The 24,842-nt window shown below is 37.9% G+C and overlaps 1 protein-coding gene across 9 annotated transcripts in view; it reads left to right on the top strand.

Annotated features, from left to right (window-relative positions):
- The window catches only part of NAALADL2 (N-acetylated alpha-linked acidic dipeptidase like 2), a 491,555-nt gene that overhangs the window by 117,131 nt on the left and 349,582 nt on the right, over window positions 1-24,842 (top strand). The window contains exon 5 of one of the 9 annotated variants that reach the window (XM_054835391.1): window positions 15,124-15,212. The exons of the other annotated variants lie outside the window; for them this stretch is intronic. The gene's annotated coding sequence lies outside the window, so the exon portion shown is untranslated. The remainder of the gene's footprint in view (window positions 1-15,123; window positions 15,213-24,842) is intronic. 9 annotated transcript variants of the gene reach the window in all.

The raw sequence follows: 24,842 nt of genomic DNA, 5'->3' as shown, positions 1-24,842 counted from the left end.
TGACAAGTTCAAGTCAAAGCAGCTTATTCTTTTGGTTCTCAGGAGGCACAGTAAGTGAGTAAGAGTGAGAGGACTTATATGACCATTATTAATATACCATTCTGAAAATTTTGGGTTTTTTTCAGGGCTCCCTTATGTGTTGTTTATTAGCATATCTCAAGTATTTTTAGAAATGGTTTCATTATATATATCCTTAATATAAACATATGATTAAATAAGTATAATATTTCTTAAAATAATTTCCAGCAAGTTCAGATTCTTTCCGTAATTAAACTGGGCTTTGGATCAGCTTCGAAGTGTGTGTTCCTTAGGGTTTGTTCTTGTGTTCTGATGTTGATTTTCAGATCAATATACATGTAGTCTCATGAAACATTTACAGACCAGGTCTTAGAGAAGCAACTTCTACTTCTTGCTGAGAAAGGTGATAGGAAAATATCGACAGCCTACATAAAGAACACGATATGCTTGGATGGGGCGGTGGGAATTAAAAAGGGAATGTCCCAGAAAGCAAATTCCAGAACTGTGGCTTTTCAGTCTCAAGCTTCCCTTTCCTAATGAGAGTGTTTCTTAGCCACCTGGTCTACCCTGCTTGCTAAGCTCCATCAACAACACTTTTGTTTCAGGTTTGTGTTTTTGAGGAGGACTCTGAATAATGCTAATGAATGCTGTAATCAGCTGCAGTTATTAACTGTGGGGTTCTCTTACAGAAGGTGGTAACTCTGAAGGTCCGTGGTAAAAATGCTTCCTCCCCGCTTTGCGTTTGATGGCCTCAGTCATCAGAATTGCCTGTTTGCTCTCTGGACAGTTATTAGCAGAACATCATTGGGTCCCTTCTTGGCTCTTTTTGAATGATAATAGTGAGGGTTTCCTGTGACAGCATTTCTTACACAGATTGGCTCTATTCACCAACCAGGTACAGTAACAATGGGTAATTTAAAATAATTCATTTTATTGCTGCCTCCTGTAGATTTTTGACTTTCATTTTGAAGTGGTGAATCTAGAGAGCTGGAGAAGTATGTTCTGATCACTATTCTGGTGCTGTGAAAAATAGGACATTCAAATAGTCCTGCAGAGCCATCAGCAGCTGGATCAGCACAGAGCACTCTTTTGACTTCAGCTGAAGTCATTCTAACATTTTCTGGGTGCTTTTAACTCTTTTATCACAGGTATGCTATTTTTTTTTAGCTTTAATTTCTCAGCTTATAGTCGCTCATGAATCAGGATTTAGGATTTCAGTTCTACAGAAATATCCTCACTAACATAAGCATATTAAAACTCAGAAAACTGCATAAATTGAAACATGAGAAAAGTGAATGTCTCTCCAATGCTGAGAATCCACTACAGAACTGGATATCAAACCCAAGACTTCCAGCTCCTAATCTGTTTCTTATTATTGTTGTTTTGCTGTTATAATCCTTCCCAGTTCTTAAAGGTATGTTGCAGATCATTGCATCCTAATATATATGCCTGAAAATGAAACAAGATAGCAACATCTTGCTGCAATAAATAGAAGTGAAATTGAAAATGTGGTAGATATATAGTAAAAGGATGATGTTTGCAAAGTGTCCAAAAACTTTTCCTCGTAATCTTGATCATGAAGCTACTTTAAACTTTGAAATTCTACCAAATGTAGAAATAAGCTCTTGTCAGCAGTAGGGTCTATCAGATTCAGTGTTTGCCACTCAGGGAAGTGATCCAAGGGAAGTTGTTGGTTTTTCCCCCAATACATCATTCTTCAGTGTGTGGTAAGCGTTATATTTATTTTGGCCGCTCCCATACCTCTTTTCTCTGAAAGTATGTCACTTACTGGAGAAAAATAAAGCACGGAGGTTGACGCAGAGGGAATATCAACATGGTTTTAGCAGTTCAGACAAAGGAATCTGAGGTTTATGTAAACTTCTTATGCAGATATGACAGTAGTTTGTAATCTAAAGAGTGTTCTGCGTTCATAGCAGGTCCTCACAAGGTCTCTTTTTCCCCCTCCTTCAAGTACTGGAAGTTTTTAGGAAGCTACTGGAATTTTTTCCACCTCTATACAGGGATTGTATTCCATAGTCCTGGTTGAAAAGGTGGTGGTGGTGAGGGGGTTTATTTTATTTGTCTTTTTCCTTTGCTGACAAAACAGCATGTCCACCACAAACGAGGTGGTAGAATCCTGGGACAGTATCCCAAAGAGCATTCTGCCTTGCAGTGAGTTTTTGAGATGTGCATTATAAAGACAAGCAAGGTTATTTTCTTTATCTCAGTATCATTGTGATCAAAGTACGTAGAATAAGTGTTTGGTTTCTGTTTGTTTTTTTTGGTTTTGTTTTGTTTGTTCTTTTTTTTTCTCCCAAGACCTGGTCTCTTAATTAGTCTCTTCATACTTATGATAGTCTTATTATTCCATTAGATTTATGGACATTGCCGGACTGTAATGTAGTAGCATTACATTGTAATATAGTATGCTTTAAGTAACAGACAAAAAGTAGGATAAAGTAGGCTTTATTGGAGCAATTTCTACTTCTCAGTGATCATGTGTGTGTATTTTTTTTGTTTCTTGGGTTTTTTGTATACTGTTGTCATTGTTATTTATGGTAGATTCAAGCCAATAGGAGAAACATCAATTACTTAGGACACTTAGGCAAAAGAAAAAGACTACTGGCACAAGACCTGTGCAGTAATGCTTTCCTATGTAGTATGTAGTGAATTTTGAAAAATTTGAAACACGTCATTGTAGATTTGTTCCAAATCTGGAGACTTGGTTTTCTCTAGTTTTCTTGCTATTCCTAGTGGTTATGGGTAACTCTATGCATTTCCAGACTGCTGTAATATACGTATATATTGTTATGTATCGTATATCCCGAGGTGTACGAAGCAACTCTATATTAGCGGAAGGCAATTTTAGTGAACATTTGAGTAATTTTCTCTCACATGTTTCTAATTGTAAGGCCAAGCAGGCTGTTGGGGGAGAAGGCATACTGCTTGGATTTACCCTACTGAAAATATTGTTAAACTAAGAGCACGCTGTGAAGGCTATCAAACAGAACATGATAGACACAGAAAGTGGTTTATATCCCATCATTTGCTCATGTCTTGAAAAGAGGTGAAGTGCACTGCATAAAGACTTTTGCGCTCTTAGTGATGCTGCTTCAAGAGTTATTTTGAGCATCCATATTCATGACAAGTAGTTAAAACTTAGCATGTGTAAAAAAAAAAAAAAAAAGGGGGGGGGGACACGGGGATTTTGACTATTTGAGCCGTATTTACTAAGCAAATCAAGCTTATGCTATCTGTCAGATGAACTTGAGAATGTTCAGGCAAGTTTTGGATATTTTGGATGTTCTTCTGGAAGCATATTTTTCCAAAAGATTTTATCAGAGATCAGTTGATTTATGCAGCAGTAAATGTAACTGAAGATATGCCGTAAGTATAAGGGTTGGGGGAAGCAAAGAAGTTTCATTACTTTTTAGTGACTTCAGATCTTCATATCCTAAGATTAATTTTTAATTACACAGAAAGCTGTACAACCCTGAGGAAGCATGGACACGTCCACGCTTACAGAACAAAATGCTGCCTGGTTTGCTAAAGAAGGGTGCATGTTTGTCAAATACTGTGATTTCATTACCTGCTATGGTATTTTCTAACACGTTATTTCAGAGAAAGAACTCTGTAAGGATGCAGTTCAGTGTTTAATGTCTATATCATAGTTGTGACAATTTTTAGGAATTTCATGGTTGTGGAATATATAGAACTGGGAACAATAACTGCAAAACTGTTCTTTTGTGTTTAGTCAACAGTCAGAGAAATATTTACTTGATCTACCAACGGTCAGCTTCAAGGAGGCTTGTCATATTCTTCCCTCTCCAGGAAGATGTGCCTGTTCTGTGTAGCAGTGCTGGAGTTTTTCGCTCAAATATTTAATTTCTGGTTTGGTTTTTTTGAGTCCACTGTCTCCACTGTCATGTTTACCTCCGGACAGTATTTCAGCTGGTGCAGAGCCACGGGAGGTTTTGGACCTGCACTGGTACTAGGGGTCCACTCTTGCAGAGTGGTGCTGCAGCCGTTTCTGCCTTTTTCCAGTTTCATGTTACGTTTTGGTCAGGTACTGAAACCCTTCTTAGCATTCAGGAGAATAAAAAGCATAACCTAAAGTTAACTAAATCCATCCCTGTAGAACCAGCCATAGGAAGTGGAGCTGAGATTTTTAGCTTGAATGTTACTGTGACTCTAAACTATAGCATAGTTCCATAATAGCTGGCTTTGTCAATTTGTATATATATTCATCTTTTTCTTCAAATCATTCTTGTAAAAAAGTGGCATTTCTGCTGTCTGTGTAAGCTCAGCTTTATGTGCCTTCATAACACAATTAAGTTTACCGCATTTTATTCCTGCTAGCACTGCAAAGAGGGGCTGAGTCAGACTGTATTTGTTCTTGTTGCTTCATCAGCAGAAATGTTTACCAACTTTCTAGTTATATTTTATTTGTGAAAACACAATGAAAGTAATGGGGTTGCACTGGTATCAGAAGGTTTAATTTGGCCTCTGTTGTTATTAGCATTGATTGAGACATAAGAGCAAGAAATAATCCAGTTTTACTTCCAGTGCCCAAGGCTGAGTTTTTAGGGCTGACAGGAGAGAAATTTACATATTTTCACTTCTAAACTGAGTATATTTGATCTGAAAGTCTGAGAGTTACAGTAAACCCAAATCATGCCAGTGTTGGTTGTGCAGCAGAATCGTTTTTTCTCTCTCCTCGTAGAGGTGATGCCTAGTTGCCCTCGATCAACTGCGCTCTCCTCTTGTTTGCTCTCCATTCTCTCTTCAAGTTTTTTCTCAGCATGCCTTGAGTGGAAGAAAGCATAGGTGGACTGTTTGGGTTATAAATAGAAAGCCATTCCAATATTCCAGTAGATTAAATTACAGATACCATATTACTTGATGACCCTGGTGCCTTGCACGCCATCCCTGGGATGCTGCCTCCCTGTAACAATAGCTTCGTGGTAGTTGAGCTCTAAGGTGCTGATAATTCAGTTCTCTGTTAATTCATGGGCATTCTGGCCATCACCAGATGATATACCTGGCATAGCTGATATACCAACAGGTAATTATATAAACCCATGTCCTCTACATACGTAAACAACAAAATGTTTATAACTGTTGCTTTGCTGATATAGAGAATTTGTCCTGTTTACTGTTTCTATACTACCAGATTACATGTAAAAACCATAAAATCCTTTATATTATCCATAAACATAATAAAAAATGCTACACTACATGACTTTGACTTAGTCAATAATTCTAGGCTTAGCCTGAGGGGTTGAAAAGAAAATTATTCCTGTTACAAATTTTAATTATGCCATAAACTTTGGGAAATAGCTATTGATCTTCAGCATCTGGCATCAGAAATGTTGCCTGCTTTTTTTGGTTATTTAGTTTGTGAGTAGCATTGTCATATAGGATAAAAATAAAAAATGTCAGAGGAGATGATGTACCATATGCAAATGAGAATATTTTGGTTTGTTTATGTACTAAAAATATTTTATTGCTGAAGTTTTTTGTTTCTTACCAGATTTTTTTTGTCTTTCTCCAGAGAAATTTGCATTTGAGATGCAAGAAAGCAAATTCTAATTCTATCAAAGACCCTTTCTCACCATGGGACGCTATAATGTATACAGTACGTTTCTTGTCTTAGAAGTACATTTAAAATTGTAATTCAATTAACTTCTCTCTGTTGTGGAAAAAATTATAATTCCAAGGGCCAGGTGAGACAAAGGCTGGTGTCTTATTGTTGTACTTTTTGCCTTAAACCTGGGCTGTTAGATAATGGGTATTAGTCTGGCTTAAAATAGTAAAAGTGAACATCTGATCTGATATGAAATCAGTGGCAAAGCTAGCATTGCTCTTCAGCGCAGTGAGCTCTTACTCAGATGTTGCGGAGCAGGAAGAAGAGCTTTTTAACGTGTTTAAATTTCAGAGCAGCGTGTTATGAGCACAGCATTAGAAATGCAGACTACTTTTCTAATTGTAATAAGGCCTAGAGCCAAATGTGTTGTTTCATGGCACGTCTGCTTATGGTTCATGAGGTTTGACTGTAGGTGAAAGAAGAGGGAGAACTGAGGTGATCCCTGAAAATAGTCATTTTAGGTGACGGGAAATACAGGCTATGGTCTCTTTAAAATTTCAGTGCAAGGGTCCTCGTAGGCAGGGTAGGATAAAGCTCCCTTTCTTTCCCCCATCCAAAATGGTCTTTGAGGAGATGCTGCTTGGTGTCCTCCTTTTGAGGTAAGCAGAGGAAGACAGTCTTCCCTATGCAGGAGAACTGGGGGGCCACATAGAGGAAACTCACTGAAGAAAAATGGGTTAGAGCGCTCCAAAGAACTGGCCCTTGGAAGGACGATCGAGGGCAACTCGCCGCGATGACAAAGGGTGATGCAGACTCTCAGACTCCTGCGTAGATTCCCGTGGGACCAAAAAGCATTTGCTTTCTCTCCAAACATCTGCGTTATTGTCATAGTTTAGCTCCAGCCGGCAGCTGAGTACCATGCGGCTGCTCACTTACTCCTCCCACACTGGTGATATGGGCAGGAGAATCAGAAGGAAAAGGTAAAACTCGTGGGTTTGGGATAAGGACCTAATCTTAGTGTCAAATACTAAGTTGATGCATCTATATTAAAAGGAAGGATGTTTGTAAAGCTATAGCATGTGGGTAGTCTGCTCTGTAAGGGAAACTCCCAGAACACCCTTGAGAAATATTGTGCTTTTCCCCTTATTTTAGCAAGGGGTGGATGCACCTCTGCCACTTTCTGCTTGTTAGTTTTACTTAGATTTTCATCTTTTTATCTTCGTGCACCCCATGGTGAGCATGAAGTTTCAGCAGAAATGTTGAGAAATGGCATCTGAAGTGTCGCAAACTTTGTGCACGTTACAGCGATGCTGTGACCTCTTATTGAATAAGTAAACTGAGCAAACTAGGACAAAGACGACTTCAGAGAGGCAGCTTGTAGTAGCACTTGCCAACTCTTCGGCAGGAAATTGCTCCCTCATAAGAGTATCTGCCAGTGGCGTATTGATGCTTGAACCCTTCTGGCTGACTTTACTCTGCCTAGCCTGGAACAAAAAGAGTAGAAAAAACATCATTGAGTCTTGCAGGCATTTGAGGTGGCCAAACTGACAGGTTGCATTCCAGCAGGTAAACGGAAGCCTATTAAGAACACACAGAGACAAAATGTGTCATCTGAGCATCGAGTGTTTTGTTGGGATGAACCTCAGTGAGGAAGACAGCTGTGGCTGTTTCAAGGACATGGAGCAATGATGTGGTTTCTGAAGGCTTTCTATAGCAAGTCCTGACTGAAATATTTTCATGTAAGACTAAATGTCTATATCGAAACGTGCATCTGTGTTCTCTTTACAGAGCACGACTAAGATGGCATCTCCATCTGACTACAGAGCCCTCTCTAAAATTAAAGACACTGCACCACCCCAATTTTGTCTTCTCTGAAGAGCTGTTGTGCTACTTAAATAATATTTTTTCTGTTTTCATTTTCTGTGGAAAAAAAAAGTGTGAAATGTATGCATTTTTCATGGGAAAAAATCCATTGAAACACCCAGTTCTCTCTCTCAAAACCTGAGCAGTTTGAGAACCCAGACCTGCCTTGATTTGTCACTCCTCTGCAGTTACCCTTTAGCCATTTAATATGGGCCTTGTACTCCAGAGAAGTTCTGTCATCTATGTGTTGAGCCATTTATTTTGGTGACAAAGGGAAACTCAATACTTTGAAAAATGTAAGCTCTAATTTTTACATACTCTACTTTTTAATGTATTGTTTCTGCGTGGTGGGTCAGATTTGTACAGCTGCCATATGCAGCAACTTAAAATTCACGTTAGCGTGTCGCTGCAGTTACTACACTCAAACCGCCACACCAGAAAAGTATTAACTTTCAGTTAATGATAACAGAAAATGTTTTATAATAAACTGTGAAATAACCTAATCATCTGCAAAAGGTGTAAAAAATTTATATTAAAATGCAATTAATTTCTGCTTTTTTTGTTTTGTTTCTTTTTAACGAATTGCTTATGTAAGACATGCAATTAATTGGCTTTTGCTTTGGAGGGAATTTGTATTTGCTATAACATGGTGTCTGCTCTAACAATGGATGAATGCCACTAAGTTTTCTGATGTTTACAGGTAGGCTGCTTTTTGGTAGGAAAAGAAAGAAGAAAGCGGTAGCTTGCATCTGGTAAAGCTGGGTGCCGAGTTGTACCCTGAAGACTTAAAGCTATAGGTGGGCTAAGACTGAAGAGGACTTGTTTCAGTTTTGATTGAACAGATTTTCTCTATGGGCTTGGGTCACTCCCTTGTCTTGCTTTGTACAAATCTCTTGGTTCCCTTTTTACCTTAGACTCTCATTTGAGATATGCAGATAGTAGCTGCCTGAGCTCTGCAGGCATTGCAGGGTTAAAATCTGTCAATAATTCTCGAGTGCCTTTATCTTAGCAAAGGTAAATACAATAGCGGCAACGACTTCTTCCAAGTACCTTTGTGGTTTTAATTGGCTCATTTCTAACAGGGTGTTAGAAACACTCCAGAAGAGAGTGTTCAAATGAAATGGAAAAAACCCAGTCTTCTACAGGAGGGGAAGCTTTCCTAAGATGTGAGGTTAGAAAGTGCTGAGCTATTAAAAAATTGAGAGGAAGAGTAAAACACCATGAAGGATGGGAACTGAAAGGTTGGGAGAGAAAGATAACGAAATGAAGAATGTGCTAATTTGTTCAGAAACCACTTCTGCTGCAGTCACGGTCATTTCTGAAGGCTGGTGGTACCAGCCAGCTAACTTTGCCGTGGTGGGAAATGACGATCAGAGAGGGAGCAAGATTCCACCGTCCTGAGGATGTTTCTTGTTTCAAGTCAGACTTTTCAAAGACCTAATTGGCTGTCCATCCGAAACGCTGCAGGCACTGTGCTAATAACAGTGTTATGAAACAGGTTCAAATGCAAGTCTTGATGTAATTATTTCTGTTGGCTCCTTCGTATGTCATGTAGAAGATTCAGGACAGGCTTCTGGGTGAAAGAGGGATTAGTTCCTCCAGTGCTCTGTGTACAGCAGTTAGATGAACACTTTTCCTTTTTTCCTGTGCTGTAAAGCTCTGTGTCGGACTAAGCATATCTGAGCACTCTCCGGAGATGATCTAGAAGCGAAGGGTTCCCTCTACGTTACTTCAGTGTTGGTTTTTAATCTGCTTGATGACATTTCCAACTCATTTCATAATGCAAAAATGTTTGCTACAGAAAAGAAATCTCTATTTTTATTATTTTTTTAAATAATTGAAAATAGAAATTTATCTGGCACAATGATTTGATTTTTGGTTGACTAATGGAAATGCTACGTATTTTAAGATGCCAAACATCTTTGAAAATATCTAGCCACATGATTTACACACTTAGCTTATTACTGAATACAGCTTTAAAAAAGTTAGAGATTAGGTTTCTTGTCTTTTCTATATGTGATTGTAAACCTAACCTAGGAAGTTAGTGATAAGTTCACAGGCAATAATCATATTATTTCTCCAGTCTTCTAGCTTAGTCAAGAAGCCTTTCCTGAACAGATTCTGTGAAGGTGGAAGAGGTGGATTTTCTTCTTTAGATCTGCCCGAAAGCAAGAGAAAAATCAAACTGATTCTAAAAACAAAAGGAGTCTTAGTGTCAAGATGTGTGTAGCCTTAGGGTATTGTGTTCTTTGGTTTATTTTATTTATGTAATGAGGAGAGTCTATTGTAGCTTTATTTCTGTTTATTGCTTTGTCTTTAATGCAAACCAAAAGAGAACATTTTACTGAATTTAATGTCTGTGTCCTCGTTCTGCAGCATGTAGGGTTACTGCTGTGCTCCCAGTAAATGGGGCTAAGGTCCAATAAAACCTGGCTTTTGTCTGTTTGTAAAGTCAGCTGTTGGGTTTAAGAACCTTGCAGTGTTCTTTTTTTTTTTCTTTTTTCTTTAGTTTGGTGTCGGATGCAGCTATTTGAACGGGATTGAATCTTTTATTGCAATTGCAGCAAAGCTAAAAGTTGCAGGAAAGAAAAATCACCTTCATATTTCTAAAGTGATTTTTAAAAAAAAATAAAATGGGTTTTCTGTTGTCTCAGGAAACAGATGTTTGTTTAAACCCAATCATGAACTTGTACTCAGATTTAATTTATTGTTTAATTGTGTACCAGTCTTTTGTAAATGAGCTGCCTCAGGAGCGAGTGAGAAGGAGTTTTCTATATACTGAAGACTTGGAATGGGGCTTCTTTTAGCAGAGTTAAGCATCCCAGGAAAAGAAACAAAATTGTTGATGAAGCAGGCTCATGCATATAGATATTTGTCAGGGTTTAAAAGATGCAGTAACTTCAGTTTGTAGCACATCTCCAGTTAAGTCCAAGTAATTGAGTTTGGCCCAAATCAGATCTCAATCTTCAAAACTCAGACTTCTAAAAGGTGATTTTTCTGTTGTTTTCTTTTTTCGGCTGTGGGAGTCTGGCTTTGGCTGTGTTCAGTCATTTCATGCGTGCTTCATCTGAGTGCAGACAGGTCTTAAGTGGAGGTGATGAGATACGGCTGGTATCTTTAAATTATTTTTGACCAGATGTGAAATAGGCCCACTGAAATTTCATTATGGTCATCTTGTTTTGCTGTATGGAAATTCTTACCTGATAAGTAAACACAAATGTTTGAGGTTTTGAACCAAACCCAAGCTTTAAAACAGATTATAGACATTATAAGCACAAACACAGATGCATTTTTGCTAAATCTATTTATCCAGTTTGTCCTACCTATCATAGTCAATTTGAATTCTTCCTTTTAAAGACTGCAGAAAAATTGTCTGCATTTCATTGAATTCACTTTATCTTGTATATATTATTCAGAATCGGAAGAGGGAGCACCCATGTCTGGCTTTTCAGGGAAACAAAAAAAGAAATAAGTAATGTACTGACTATTTCAATCCTAAATATAAATTAATAAATACCAAATTTAGGTCTGGAACATTCATTTGAAATAAGCAAATTACAGTGGGTTGTTTATGGAAAAAAAGATTTAAAAGATCCTGTTAGCATGCTTCTGTTTGACAGACTGTTTTTAGCAAGCATTTCTTCTTGTTTTCTGGGGTTTTTTATGGCATTTATGGGCTAAAAAGTTATAACTGGCTATATTTTTCATTTTGTGTTAGTTGGTTTTATTTTGGTATTTGTTTCGTGAAGTTAGCGTATAGGTCTTTGAATATGCACATCTGTTATAAAGATGGAAAACTGATAGAGACATGATTGCTTACTGTAATAGGAGAAAATTAAAATCCTATATTCCATGGAATAGAATAGGAGCAGAATGCTGAGATAGGACGTTTGAAATGTTACTCAGTTGTTCAGTTATCATTTGTAAACCCTGTAACCGTGAGGCATTTCAGTCATTTTAAATTACTAGTGTATAAACGTTTAAATTATGCCAAGTATAAAGATAAACATTTCTATTATGCTTCAAAATTTGAAGATCATCAGTAACTTCCTATTCTTCATAAAGTTCAATTTCATGCAAGAGTAACTGATGTTTTCAGATGCAGTCAGTGATGCTGTGGCTTCTGCAGAGCTTGTAGTTGGTAAGGGAGAAGAAATCAGAAAGAAATAATTTTGAATAGCGTACGGTTGATTTACTAAGGCCATTGTGACAATAGATCCCATATCATGTTATTAAACGCAAGCGTTATCATATTAGTCATTTTATGTATCATTGTAATTGTACAATTATTATATTTTATATACCCAAGTTTGTTCCCATTAGCTTTTAGTTTTAAATCATTAAAGGCAGATTTTAAATTCCATGTGAATTAAAATACTCTTTTTTTTTTTTTTTTCCAAATCAGGTCAGTCAGTCTTTGCAATAAGCTCCTGCAGATTCTGACTTCAACCCATTATTAAAGTTTTCCTTTCTCATATCAAAACTCAATATTTCTAAATAGTTTGTTGTCTTTTTATAATTAACTGAAATTAGGACATAGTGAAAATGTGTTTTTAACTATTTTAATAGTCCTATTTGAAATTATATTCTCCTTTCCCATAATGAATCAAACTTCTAATGATTCTTCCTGCTTGCTAATTTGCATTGTTGTCTGGTTGCCTTGCATTTAATCAGCAAGACGTAAACTGTTAATATATCACCGAGAGTCTGTCAGGAGTAGCTACGTAGCGCTGCGACTGCTGGCAGGGTATGGAAATTCGCTGGAAATGACGGCTCAGTCCGCTGGGGGTTTCATCTCTTGTCAGAAACACAATGACTGGCATCTCAAAATCTTCAAGTAGAAGATGCAGTAACCCAGCTCCGGTGCGGGGCATTGTGCTTATCTGGCAAACCACCTGCTTTCGGTCGGGATTAGTATGCTGGTCTTATTTTGCTGTCTACCAGTAAGCAGCAGAAATATGTTTATTTTGGTGGTAAGCATTTACAAAAATGTCTGGGGTTATATTGTTGTTGGTTTACATTTACTGTATCAACAGAAGGCTGAGTTGAGTTGAATTACTTTGCGTGGTTAACTGCAAAATAGAAGTTTTCAGCTGGTTCTGAAAAAAACCAAATGGCAGTCAGACACTTATTTCCTTTGGTAAAGACTTACTACTTGCAGAACCTTTACAATTGTTTAGTGTCACATATTAGGCAGAATATCAATGGTGAAATTGTATACTCCCAACTTTCTTGCTGTACTAATATTGCCAAATAGAGTTCAACATTAATAAAGCTTCCTTTACTTAAAAAAAAAAAAAAAAAAAAAAAAAAGATAAAGCTGGGTTAAGATTTTTTTTTTCCTTGGTAGAAGCCCAGAGACTGTATTGAAGTTAGAGGGATGATTCATTCTTCATCTGATCAGAGTAATTAAATCCAAATTTAAAACAATAATTGATCATTAATCTTGGAAAAAACTAATTAAAAAGTTCTAAAAGAAACAGTAAAAAATGATTTTTCCAAGAGTGAAGATTCCCGCCTTCTCTATGCATTTCTGATAAAGGATGGAAGGCTTAATGAATGTGGGAAAAAAACCCCAGCAAATAAGTTTTATTCATAATTCTTTGTTTGCTGCTTAAAATGATGGTCACCATCATCTCGGTGGGATTATCTGTCATTTGCTGTCCAGTTGGGCTCTTATGTCTGCAAACTATGCTAAATTATAAATATTTGGAATAGTCTGAAGTTTCCAAGTTGTGCAATACTACAGCAAGGGAGAATTACCAAGAACTGCTATTCCTTGTTTGTTTGGGGTTTTTTTGCTTTTAACTACTTCTAATTCCAAACTAAATCTTTACTTTTCAATTCAAAAATTGAATATTTGGGGAAAAAAGATTGTAGTATTCGAGTGATGCGGTAAACTCTGTCCCTGTTTGCCTGTATCAGGTCTCTTTGCCTATCACACTACCAATAAAGAAAGAAATTTGAGTGATTTCACCCATCTGGTTATACCTTCTTAACTATTTCTTAGACAATGGTGGCATAGGAAGAAAAGTAACTCCTTCAGTATTTCTAGTGTTGCACATATTCCACAAATAATAAAGCCTTAGCTTGTCATGTGTCTTACAGTTTAATTTTGCTATTGGCAATATCAAGGCATAAAAAATAGGAAAGCATATTGCAATCTTACTCTTGAAGTTTTAATTATATTTTTTTTGCATTTGTTAGTAGCAGACCCTCAACACTGTTTGAAATTTGAAATATATTTATTAAACTTATGTATTGGGGATGTTTCTTTTCTAACTTTTGAACCGAGTTGGCTGTGCGCGGTGTTAGAGAGAGGGGGCTTTGTCAAGGAGGAGCCAGAAGCTTCATAACCTGATTATAAAAATGATTATTGTACACTGCCTGCATTAGGAAAGCGTTAAACACTCCTTAGGGCTCTGGAGCATGAGCCGTTACGAACCTGGCTCCAGTTGGCATACAACTTCTATCCTGCGTATTTTGCTTTGATGCAGTAATAAAAGTGTAAATTAGAAATGGGAAGATCGTAACAGCAAAAATAACAAAAAAATCAGTATTTTATAGTCCTTTGCCAGGGCAAAATATTTTTTTTTCCTCTCTTTCTGTTAAGAGACAAGATACCCAAGACACTTTTTTAAGTGTCCATCGAAGAAATGATACCATAGGGACTCAATGTGCAGCTACAGCTCAGAGCTGATGGGGTACCATATAGGAAAGCGGTGACGCTACACTGAACCGCAGCCGAGTGACACGCGTCTGTAGGAGCGACAGCTACGTGGTCTAAAGGATTTTTTTTCTAAACCTGGAGCCTGAAGTGGCACACCTGGATCCTAACTGGGATGTCGGTGATCTGTTGTCATGTTAGTAATTCATCAGTGCAGTAAGACCCCAAAACCGTGTTCCAACAGGTCCGTGCAGAATCCAGCAGTCCTCTGCCTTCCAGCTTGTTGCATGCTTGTGACTTTTTTCACCCTTCACCAATTTTTTTCCTTGAGTTGTATTTTTGATCAGATTCAAGATTATTACAGCTTCAGAAAAACAGCGAACCATTTTATATTACTTTAACAATGCAGGAATCTATTAAGACTCCTAAAATGTAGTCAGTGCTGACCTACATGTTTTGGATGCAAAGTTACCCCAAACTCCAGCCTCTCTAGACTGTTCCTATTCTAATGCCTATTTGACTGTTCAAAGGTCATTATGGGCTGTTCCTCTCTTGAGAAATGCATTGTGTGCTGGGTACACAACATTACACAGAGTTTTATTCAGGAGGTGCTGATAACAGACTTGATTTGCCAGTTTGCTTGATGCTAGATCATGTTTCCTGCTTTGCAGGCCCTTCAGTGTAGAAATTGGTCTAATTTACTTCAATTGAAATGTTAATGATCCTTTTTTTTTTTCTTGAAGTAAAAGGAAATATGCACAATCACTCTGAAAATAAAGATTTATTCTGCTGACAATCATAGTAATAACTTTGTCTAAGAATCACCTTTAAATACTTGTTTTGCTATTTGGCATTAAACTATTTCTTACGTAGACAACTTTTTAAAGGTATTGATCAGAGATTAAAATTTCAGACTCAATCTGACAATATATGTGTTTACTCGAAGCCAGTAAAATGAACAAACGTTATTTACTTTTGCTATTGTCAGGTTTTTACTAGCTCCATAATGGTTGGGGAAGCTTCAAAGTGCTGTAGGAATTTTGGGAGTGGAAATATCAGTATTTTATCAAACTTGCGGTAAGTTTTATCATATGCTTTATTTTGAAAACTTTGGCCACCTGTATTTATAGAATAGCATGTTTTAGAACCCTTACTTAAATTATATGCTGAGTCTGCCTAAAACCCACGTGCTACTGTAATAGGAAGCAATCCTTGCCTTGGTGACCTTTCTTCCTGAATAAGTATTTATTTAGAATAAAGCAGAATCAGGTGTGCGTGGTACAAACTAATGGGTGGAGAAGAAGAAACCCATTGGAGAAATGTGGGGACTGGCTTCGTGGCTTGTTCCCGGCTGGCTGAAGCGCAGTGTCGGGTCGGTGCCCAGCACTCCTACAGTAATGCTCTTGGGAGCCTGATGGGCTTGAAAGGAGTGTGAGCATATTGCCCGTGGGAAAACACGGCAGGGGCCTGCAGATTGCTGTGTTTTGCTGCACGGTGAGCAAGGGAGATAGTTTGTTTTGCGGTTTGGTGGGTTGTTTTTTTTGACTGGTTTTTCTGAATTATTGTGATTACCAGGCTCTGTCTAGCTGATGCTGGAGGGGAATGGTAATGAGCGCCAGTGGTGGTTTAAAATCTTGAGAGCCGGCCAAACTTGCTGTTTCCATTCAAGGAGTTGATGAGAAATTAGCTATTCTGTTCTTTAAAACACTTTTATAAAAGTACTGATTTCATATTTCAAGTGGTTGTTGGTGCCTCCTCTCTTCCTTTTTTTTTTTTCCCCCTCTTCATCCTGGCTACCTGGAAAAAAGGGTTGAGCGTTGGCATGCTGTCTTCAAAACTACATTCCCAGCATCCATCTCCTCTTGTTGCATTCATGTAATGAAGAACAGGAAAGACATACCCTACACACCCAGGAATCACGCTGGATATAATCAGATAAATGTAAATATGAATGCAAGTAATTTACCCTGTCAGGGTGCTCCTGTGCCTTTCATGTCTTTCCATGTGAAGATGGAGAATCATGATTTCTGTTGAAACTTTTGTTTATTTTGTGTTTATTTTGCAAGGTCGTGGGGAGTTTTTTGTCTCGATGTTTACCAGTCTGTTGAAATGTCATAGTGGTTTGTGACGTTCAGGCATTTTAAGTTGCTTTCTGATTCTTCATTAAATGGGCATATCTCATATACAGTAGTGTCAAGAAAGTTGCTTGCTCTAAATAAAGCGAATGTGGATATTACAGAAAATGCTACGTGCATTCTGAACCTAAGAATCTGCTTTCTTTTAAAATGGAATTACTGTTTCTGTTTATGATAACAGCTGGGGCTGCCATTAATTTTTATTTTGCTGTTCAAATATTCTTTATAGGCAAAGGTGCTAAACCAGTTACAATTACATCACCACGTTTCCTGCTTGGAATATCATTTATTGGCTTTGGATTAGGTGTCTTAATTATTTGATTGCTGTATTTTGGATTTGGGTAAATGTCTCTTCACTTTTGTAGCATTCCAAGTATGATTAATATCAGCAAAAAATATTGAAGTCATTAGCCTTTAGTGCTCAAAATTTTGCCTTTTTTGTCAAGGTGGAGGAATGTGTCAATAAGAAAACAATTTTCATTTCAAATGAGTGCTCATAAATATGTAGAACTTAAAAAAGCAATGAATTGTTTTTATGAATTTTAATGGATGGTATGGTACAGCATTATGCAAAGGAAATGAGTGGCATAAATTACAATAGTATATTAATTCATATCATTTTCCCGTAAGTCATTTTATATGCGTTAGTCGTATCTGTGTGCAACCTAGACAAGTTGTCACATGCATTGTGAATCTTTTCCCACAACACTGAAACTCTTCCATTACTGAACTCGAATATGGTAGCATTTTTAAGAGTGCTAATCAAAGCTGTAGCACTGTTTTGGAAAGGTTGAGGAGGGGAGGTTTGCTCCGTCTGCTAGGCGGTGTAAGAGAAAGGCTGTAACAAGAAGTACTGATGCATTTTAGTGCTGTATTGCCATTACCATGGTTTCCTAATACCTTTTAACTACATGAAATTTTTCAGTAAGCTAAATAAATGTTAATATAGAGAGTAACCAAGTAACTGTATATGTTTCATTCTGCATCTCCCTTGTTGAAAGGGAGGCAAGTAAAGGATTATTTGTCAAAGCTGTATTATTGCTTTATATAGTTATTTATTTCACATCGGTGGTAGGCATAGAGCATTGTATGCGGTCACAGGGTGAGTTAATGGATAATGATAGAAACTGTATTACACAATTTGTAAGAGACACCAGCGGACAGGAATTTTGTTTCTTCCTCTAAAATCTATGATCAGAGCCAATTGTGGTGTGCAAGGACAGAATAGGACAGTGGGTACAGGCAGGCATGTATTTAAGATGGAAAGGTCACAGTCAGTCACAGTCTTAGCTGTTAAAAACCCCAATATTTATAACCCATCGTTCAAGTGTAGCTGTGGTTTCAGAAATAGTTCGAGGGCTACAGAAAGACCTACATGCTGAACTGTGGAGGTAATTATTACTGGTCAGCTTCAGTGACTTTCTTTAGCAGTATAGAAAAAAGAGGTTCAAAGCAGCATCCTGCTGAGCTTCAGACAGATAGGTGCTTATAGGGGAGAAAGTAGAAAGGAATATAAGTAGGGATGCGGCAGTGGCTGAAAGCTAGCAGAGGTGTTTTCAACCTGGCGGCCACAGACTCAAAGAGTCAGTGAACTCTTCTAAGGATCCATGAGGGTAACGAAGGAACACGAAACTTGTGTCAGCTGGCCTACGCTCGCTGTACAGGAGTCTGAACTGGCAGGAGTAAAAACTTCATGGGTCAATAAACTGGAAACCCACCGAGTTAGAACTTAAGTGCCCAGACGCATCCTCAGTTGCATTTGCGGGCAGATGAATTACTAATAGCTGATTACTTCCCTACCAACACTTTAATTAACTGCAATTAAAATTTTAAGTTTGGATTGCACTTTGACGGCTTCCTACAAAGTTTTATTGCTTTTAAAAGATGCTGTGCTTTTTTGATTAAAGATTTAACTTCCTGTTAAAAAGAAAGACCAGAAAAATTCTCTGTCCAGCTGCTTTTTATTTTAGTCACCTTTAATGGGAAAATTAGCCTTTGAAAGGTGCCTAAATTTTGCAAAAAGCAGAACCTAGATTCTCTAGTGTATTCAAGTATGCACAAATGGCCATTGTAGAGCAGGTAGCTGAAAATCAAACATTATGTCACAGCTATAAAAGGATATAACACAGATGTTGTACAAGACCTTTGCAGAAATTATTTCATTAAAGTATTAACTCAAGACAGTATTTAAGATCATTCCTAATTTCAAAGGTAGTTAAAATAATTTATTAGAAATTGAATCTGAGCACTAATCTATGGATCTAAATCAGTTACTTGCTGAAATCAGAAGACTCAACAAGTTCATTAACCGTAGTCAGTCCCTAAATATGTTCATAGTTTTTTCACAGCTCTGTGAAAATACTAATCTGTAATTTTCTGTTGATTTAAGTAAAACAAAACAAAAAAAAGTCCCAGAATGTATTCCTTTTGAAGAAGATACTGTTCTTTTCCCTCCCATCCGCCCTGTACAATGCAGCATTAGGTAGCAACACGTGAACATTTCAAGACGTGGAAGCCACGTCTAGATCTGAGGCTGGTACATCACATAGCAGCCAGTGTGAAGAAACCAGGTTACTCAACGTTTGTTTACAAGTCTCCGTGTCATTTCACATTATATGATGCCAACATGCCTTTCAAAACACATTTATTTCAATTGAATGCAAATCCTGACGTAGCGCAGGAAGCAGTTGCACCTAGCAGCAATGCTGGTACATAACCAACTGAGACTATTTTCCAAGTATAATTCTTTTTTCTAGATATCTTCATAGAAGATGATGTCTCTCACTTTAGAGAAACTTGCATTCTGTTGATTTACCATTTAAAAACTGATATGTTTTCATTCTAGGTGTCCATTGAGCAAGGACACTTTGAAATCAGTGGCCTAAAGGCATTGGTTTCTTCTTGCAGCAATTTTCAGATATTTCCTTGATTCCTGAGTTGTTTTGTTTCTTTTGAGATGTACATTCTCTAATATATCTTCTACCCAGATTCCAGCCTGGCTCCTTATATCAAACCCAGTCTTCCTCCTTGTCCTCTTAATTTCCGTTATGCAAATTGTAACCCATGGAAGAATAACAAACATACAAAAGAGTGAAATAAAAACAAATCTACAAAGAAAATCTGTTCATAAATGCAAAACTTAAATAGAATTTAGAAAAAAGACTGTTATTTTCATTACACTTGTGCCTATTTTTGTTTTTCCTGAAATGGCTAGAACTAATATCAAAGATTACATGCAGTATCAGTAGGCTTGTGGGGTTTGTTTTTAGAAAAGAGAAAGCTCTGCAGCTTGGAGATAAAATGTAATGTAGTAGTTGCTAAGGCAACTGCATGTTTTTGTGAATAGTGGAACAAATTAGGTGAGCAAAACATCTGTAAATTGACAATACGTAGGTTAGAGCTGCCCTTAAGCTGCAGAAATTAACCTCTTCAGACCTGCTGGCGAAGCCAAGGAACGTGGAGGAGGAATGGTCGTGCCGAGCTCTCTGTAAAGCTGGTACTCCAGCAGATGCTGTCGCCTCTCCCTGGGAAGCGGAGGTCAGCTGCGGCGGTGGTGGGTCTGCTAAGGGCCTGCGAGCAGGGACGAGTCCAGATGGTGCGTGAGCATGAAAACTGCCTGCTGTTGTTTTGTCTAGAGTGATAGATTGAGTTTGTTTGCCTCCTGTGTTCAATGTGCTGGTCTTATCTTCTGCCTCTAGCGACTAGTTTGTGGCTCCCAGGATAGATCTGGAGAAAGACGAGCTGAGCGATCCTGCTCCAAAGGATGGGACCCCGCATCCTTGTCATACCTGGCTGTGTAAGCACTGGCGTGTCCTGCATCTGAGGGGACAGTTCTCATTTTCATCTTATACTGGAGGTGGTTCTTGATTGAGTGCACTCCTAAAAATGAGATACAGACTTGGTACCCTGGAGAGAGGGGGCTGAGTGCCTCCCACCCCCATACATCCAATACTCCTCTGAGAACATACAGTAGCTGAGTGCATATACAATTGCCTTTGCTTAACCTCATGCTTTGACAGCTTTAGGTAGGTGAAGCCTGGGTGTTATTGTCAGCTGCTTTCTGGACATAATCAGCTAGCTCTCTGCCAACTACTGGTGACCAGCAGGACATGTTTTGATAAGGTCTGAAACATAAATTTTACAAGACGAAAGCCTGATGCTGTTAATGTGATTAGCTTCAAGAGTGATGGCTTGGGACTCCAGTCAAAATCTGGCCCACATCTACAGAGAGGTAGATATAATTTTGTCTAGGAGGAGGAGATGATTGAATTTCTTCTGGCACACCAGAAGCTAAAGACTAAAAATAAGAGCAGTAAGAATAGCAAATGCCTTAATGGTTCCAAATCCTTTAACAATAAAAATGATTGGCTTCATTGCTGTTCAAAGCAGGGATTATTTTCCAGAAGAAAGTCAAAAAGTCCAGGTATGTATGTCTAGAACTCAGTGATTTTTGTGTACCTGTATTTCAGAGCGTCCATCTCTGGGCTTAAAACAGATCTTTGTTTTCTATCCTTGACATATCTGCCTTGACTTCCACAAATTGAACATAAGGTGTCTCAATAAGCAAGTAAACTGCAGTAATTTAAGGTTTGCTGAATGCAAAGAACCAACCATTCATAAGTAGATAATTAGTACAGGGATGAGGCCTTTTTTCATCCCAGTCTCTTGTGGTTAGTTGTCCAAACTGCAAAATAGTCTGAGCTCAGCACGTTGTAGCAGGATTAGCAGTTTCTGCATAAGACAGGAGCAGAGAGGTTATGGGGTCAGCGTAATTTGAAATGCGGAGGCAAGGCTTCATATCGTTCATCTCCTTTATGAAAATAAAATTCATTATCGTTATCTGTAATTGGGGGGCAGGGGGAAACACCCAAGTGTTGTGAACTGTGTCTACTATAAGGCATGTTCAAACACCTTCCCTCTGGGCATGAAGCATACGGCCGCCTGCTTGGGAGAACAGAGGTACAGAGGGAGCTCTGCAAGCAGTTTTGTCAAGACTATGTACATTGAAGGTCACACAGATTGATTTGAGGGCAACTCAGACACGCAAGTGCTGGAAGTGCCAGCTGACTTGTTTCCTCCCACCACTACAGGTTTTGAACAAGCTGTAGCTCCTGCACCAAACGCAGCCCCATGGCTCGTCACGTGAAACAACTTTTGCGTGAGAGTCGTGCTCTGAACTTCTCAGGAACTGTCGATATTCCTGACAGTGGGGCCAGTTGGTACCAGTAGAGCTGCTCCTATTTTGGATTAGATTTAGCCCAGCTGGAACACACAGCATCTTTATTCAATAGTTCTTCAATATGGGCTTTCCAATCAGTCATGAGTAACCAATTGTAGAATTTGGTTCAGTTTGTTACAGCTTGGAATTGCAGTTGCAAAGATAAAGGCAGTTTTTAATTTTTCAAGGGTTTTTATTTTTTTCTAGGAAACACCCACAATTGCTGTTATTCACTAATTTTAGTGAGTAACTTTTTAAGCATGTGAAGACTTTGACTACTAGGTTTTGTATTTAATAGTGCAAAATGACCTTCACTAATAAGACTTGGTAAGACACTAAACTTGTTGAATCTGCCTAATGAATTCAGGAATTAAGAATAAATAAAAATAAACTTTAAATTGGGGAATGAAGCACAGACAAAACTACGTGGGGTTTGGGTTTGTTGGTCTGTACATAGGATCTAAAATATTCTGCAGAGTGCATCTCCATAGAAAGGAAGAAATATATTTTAGAATTAGGCACGTAACATTTCATACAGAATTATTTGGTCTTTAAGTATAGACTGTCCATATGAAAGAAATCGATTTGTCCCAGCTCAGAAATCTCCTCCATTCCCTTCCTCTTAGCTCAGTGATTACCAGAATCTCATTTTGGGAGACACTTTCAAATCCAGCCACCTGTGTTCAGACTTGGACCGTTATGGGATCCTCTAAAGATTTTGTAAAAGCGACAATTACGTTGGTCTGACATTGCTTGCATCCATTCCCATGGTGGTTTCCACTTCACCTAACTAACTTTTCTTGTTTCTTCAAGCTAGTTGCAATCAGAATTGCTTTTTACAGCGAGATCTGAGACCATATATAAGAAGGAATAAGTTATTAGTGTGGGGCCTCATGCAGCCCCATCAATTTTAATCCTCACTTTTCTAAAAGTGAGAAGAGGAGATGCTGAGAGCTCTCCCACAGAGGGTAGGACTTAGGGCACTATGTTATAAATACAGGCAGCTAAAGAAACAAAACTCAGTTTCCTGCGACTCATGTTTTGTTATTTTAGGTGGTAAATGCTTATGTACTGTTCAAAATTGCACTTCCCATATCTCTGTGCTTTGTGGCGTGCACTTCCAAACAGCATTATCAGAGTGGGGAGATAAACGTATTCATAAAATATGGATCTTTATAAATATATTATGGTTTGCTTTGTCTTTTAAAAGACGACATTTATCTGGAGAATTCACTTTCATGACATTCCTCTTCTCCCAGTGAGAACATTGATTTCTCCTCTGTAGACCTCCTTTAACAGCAATGGTTTGCTTTCTTTTCAGTCCCTACTTTTCTTACCGCAGTTCTTTTTCTGTTAAGAATGCCTCAGTTTCCTTCCGGAGATCTCTTAATCAAAAGCCATGAGCCTTTAATTATTCTACAATTTCAGCAAGGTCTCTTGAGAGGATAAATCCTGTCAGTTCATGGCAAATGTTCACACCTTCATAATTTCTACCGTCTTTTGGATGAACAGTGAGTATTTCTCTGAAGAACAATCTCCAAAGCTTTATTGGAAAAATGTTCTTGTTATTGGCCTCTAAGAGGAAGATCCAGACTGTTAATGGCTGTCAATCTGAAATGCCTTTGGAGCCTATCCAGAAAACATACTTTTGGCCTATTAAACAGAATGTATGATTTTACATATTTAAAAAACCCCCTCTCTGTAGATGACAAATTTTATTCAAAAGAGTCAGACCTAAAAGGTAGAACTCAAATGAGGATTTCCTTTTTTCTTGCCATTCTTATAGTAAAGTCTGTGATCTGTCAGTGGGAGAAGTGGAGAAGTTGACCCAACATCAGGTTTAGAGATGATAGCTAAAATCAATATTCTGTTTTTCATCTACTTTATTGGTATTTCAGTACCTTACTGGATCAAAGACAAGACAGGTGAAGCGAACCTACTGCCCCTGAAAGTGTGGCAGAATGATCTTATACTGTGGTGATAAATGTAAAAATATGTGGATGTAGGATGGATGGAAAGGGAAGGTGTTGCCATGCCTGATGGCGAGGGGCAGTGACAGCAAAGAGAAGAGGAGGAGTGGCAGAGGTAGGTATCCCTCCATGTTGTACGTGGTTCCTTAGACTGCAGGAAAGTGTTGGCTGTCTGTGTGGTTTGTTTTTTCCCTTGTACAAGGTCATAACTTGTGAACTTCCTTGAGGTTCTTTGAATCAGGCAGATTTTTTTTTTTGTAGACAGTAAGAAAAGAAAAACAAACAGACCGTTAGCCAGAGACATGATAATCAGTGGCAATGGAAAAGATATCAATTTTAAGAGAATTTAGAGAAGTACTTGTGGATTTAAACCACAACGAGAATCATGGCTGGTTTTGACAAATGGGAAAAACAAATTCAAGAGACAGTTTGTGTTGCCAACAAATGGAACAAATTCTGGAGAAAAACCCCCCATATTACCCTTCTTCCTGAAACTCATAACAATGATTATATTTATAAGGGGTTTTGCTGAAGAGATAAATGTACACTTTCTCTAGGGCATTCATCTGGTTGATTATTGCAAATGCCACTTAAACGTGCTTCTTATGTGTATTACTTTGTTGGAATGAGAAAGTGAAGTTTTCATTCTGTACAAACGTATAGAAAAGCAGTATGGTATATTGTGTGGTTGTTTTAATTAAAAATGCAATACTAGAGTAGGAAGTGCTTTATAATATGGAGGTACGCAGGATTTCAGAGGATTTAACAGTAACTGTGTCATTTCATACTTAACTATAAAAGTCATATTTTTCTAACAAAATTACTATTTTGGATGGAGCCACAGTGTTTTTGAAGGGTGAAGCATGGGAGAAATTGAATTTATGTTTGAACATAATGTACTGTAAAAGGGATGTTCTTGATGTCTGAATTGGCTGCTAGTCAGTTTTAGATTAAAGTGCATAAACTCCTCTTTTCATAAGGAGGTTCACAGGCATTAAAAGGAAGGGCATATTCTGTTTCTGGAGTGATATTAGTAAGTACAATGGATTCCCTTGAATAATCAGAAAATGGGAATAATTTGGTAGTATTGATTTATTTACAAGACTAGTATAATAAGTCAGAGACATATTGCTAGACATATTTAAAAATAGCCAGATAACTTGTGCTTATAATAACTGACATACCTGAAATCATTGTCCAAAAGCTGTAAGTGTTTGAAAATAGAGGTTAGCTGTCTTGTTTACCATACTTAATAAATTTGGAGCCAAGAATCTGAAGCTGATTTGGGTTAATGCGTGCTGTGAGCACAAGAGGTGAGTGTTTGAGAATTAGCTTTTGTGGACTGAATATTATGGTGGGCATCTGTCGAAGATTTGCGATGCAA

This window comes from Grus americana, chromosome 9, assembly GCF_028858705.1.
Source record: "Grus americana isolate bGruAme1 chromosome 9, bGruAme1.mat, whole genome shotgun sequence".
Lineage (NCBI taxonomy): Eukaryota > Metazoa > Chordata > Aves > Gruiformes > Gruidae > Grus > Grus americana.
This window is presented reverse-complemented; position numbering and strand designations above follow the sequence as displayed.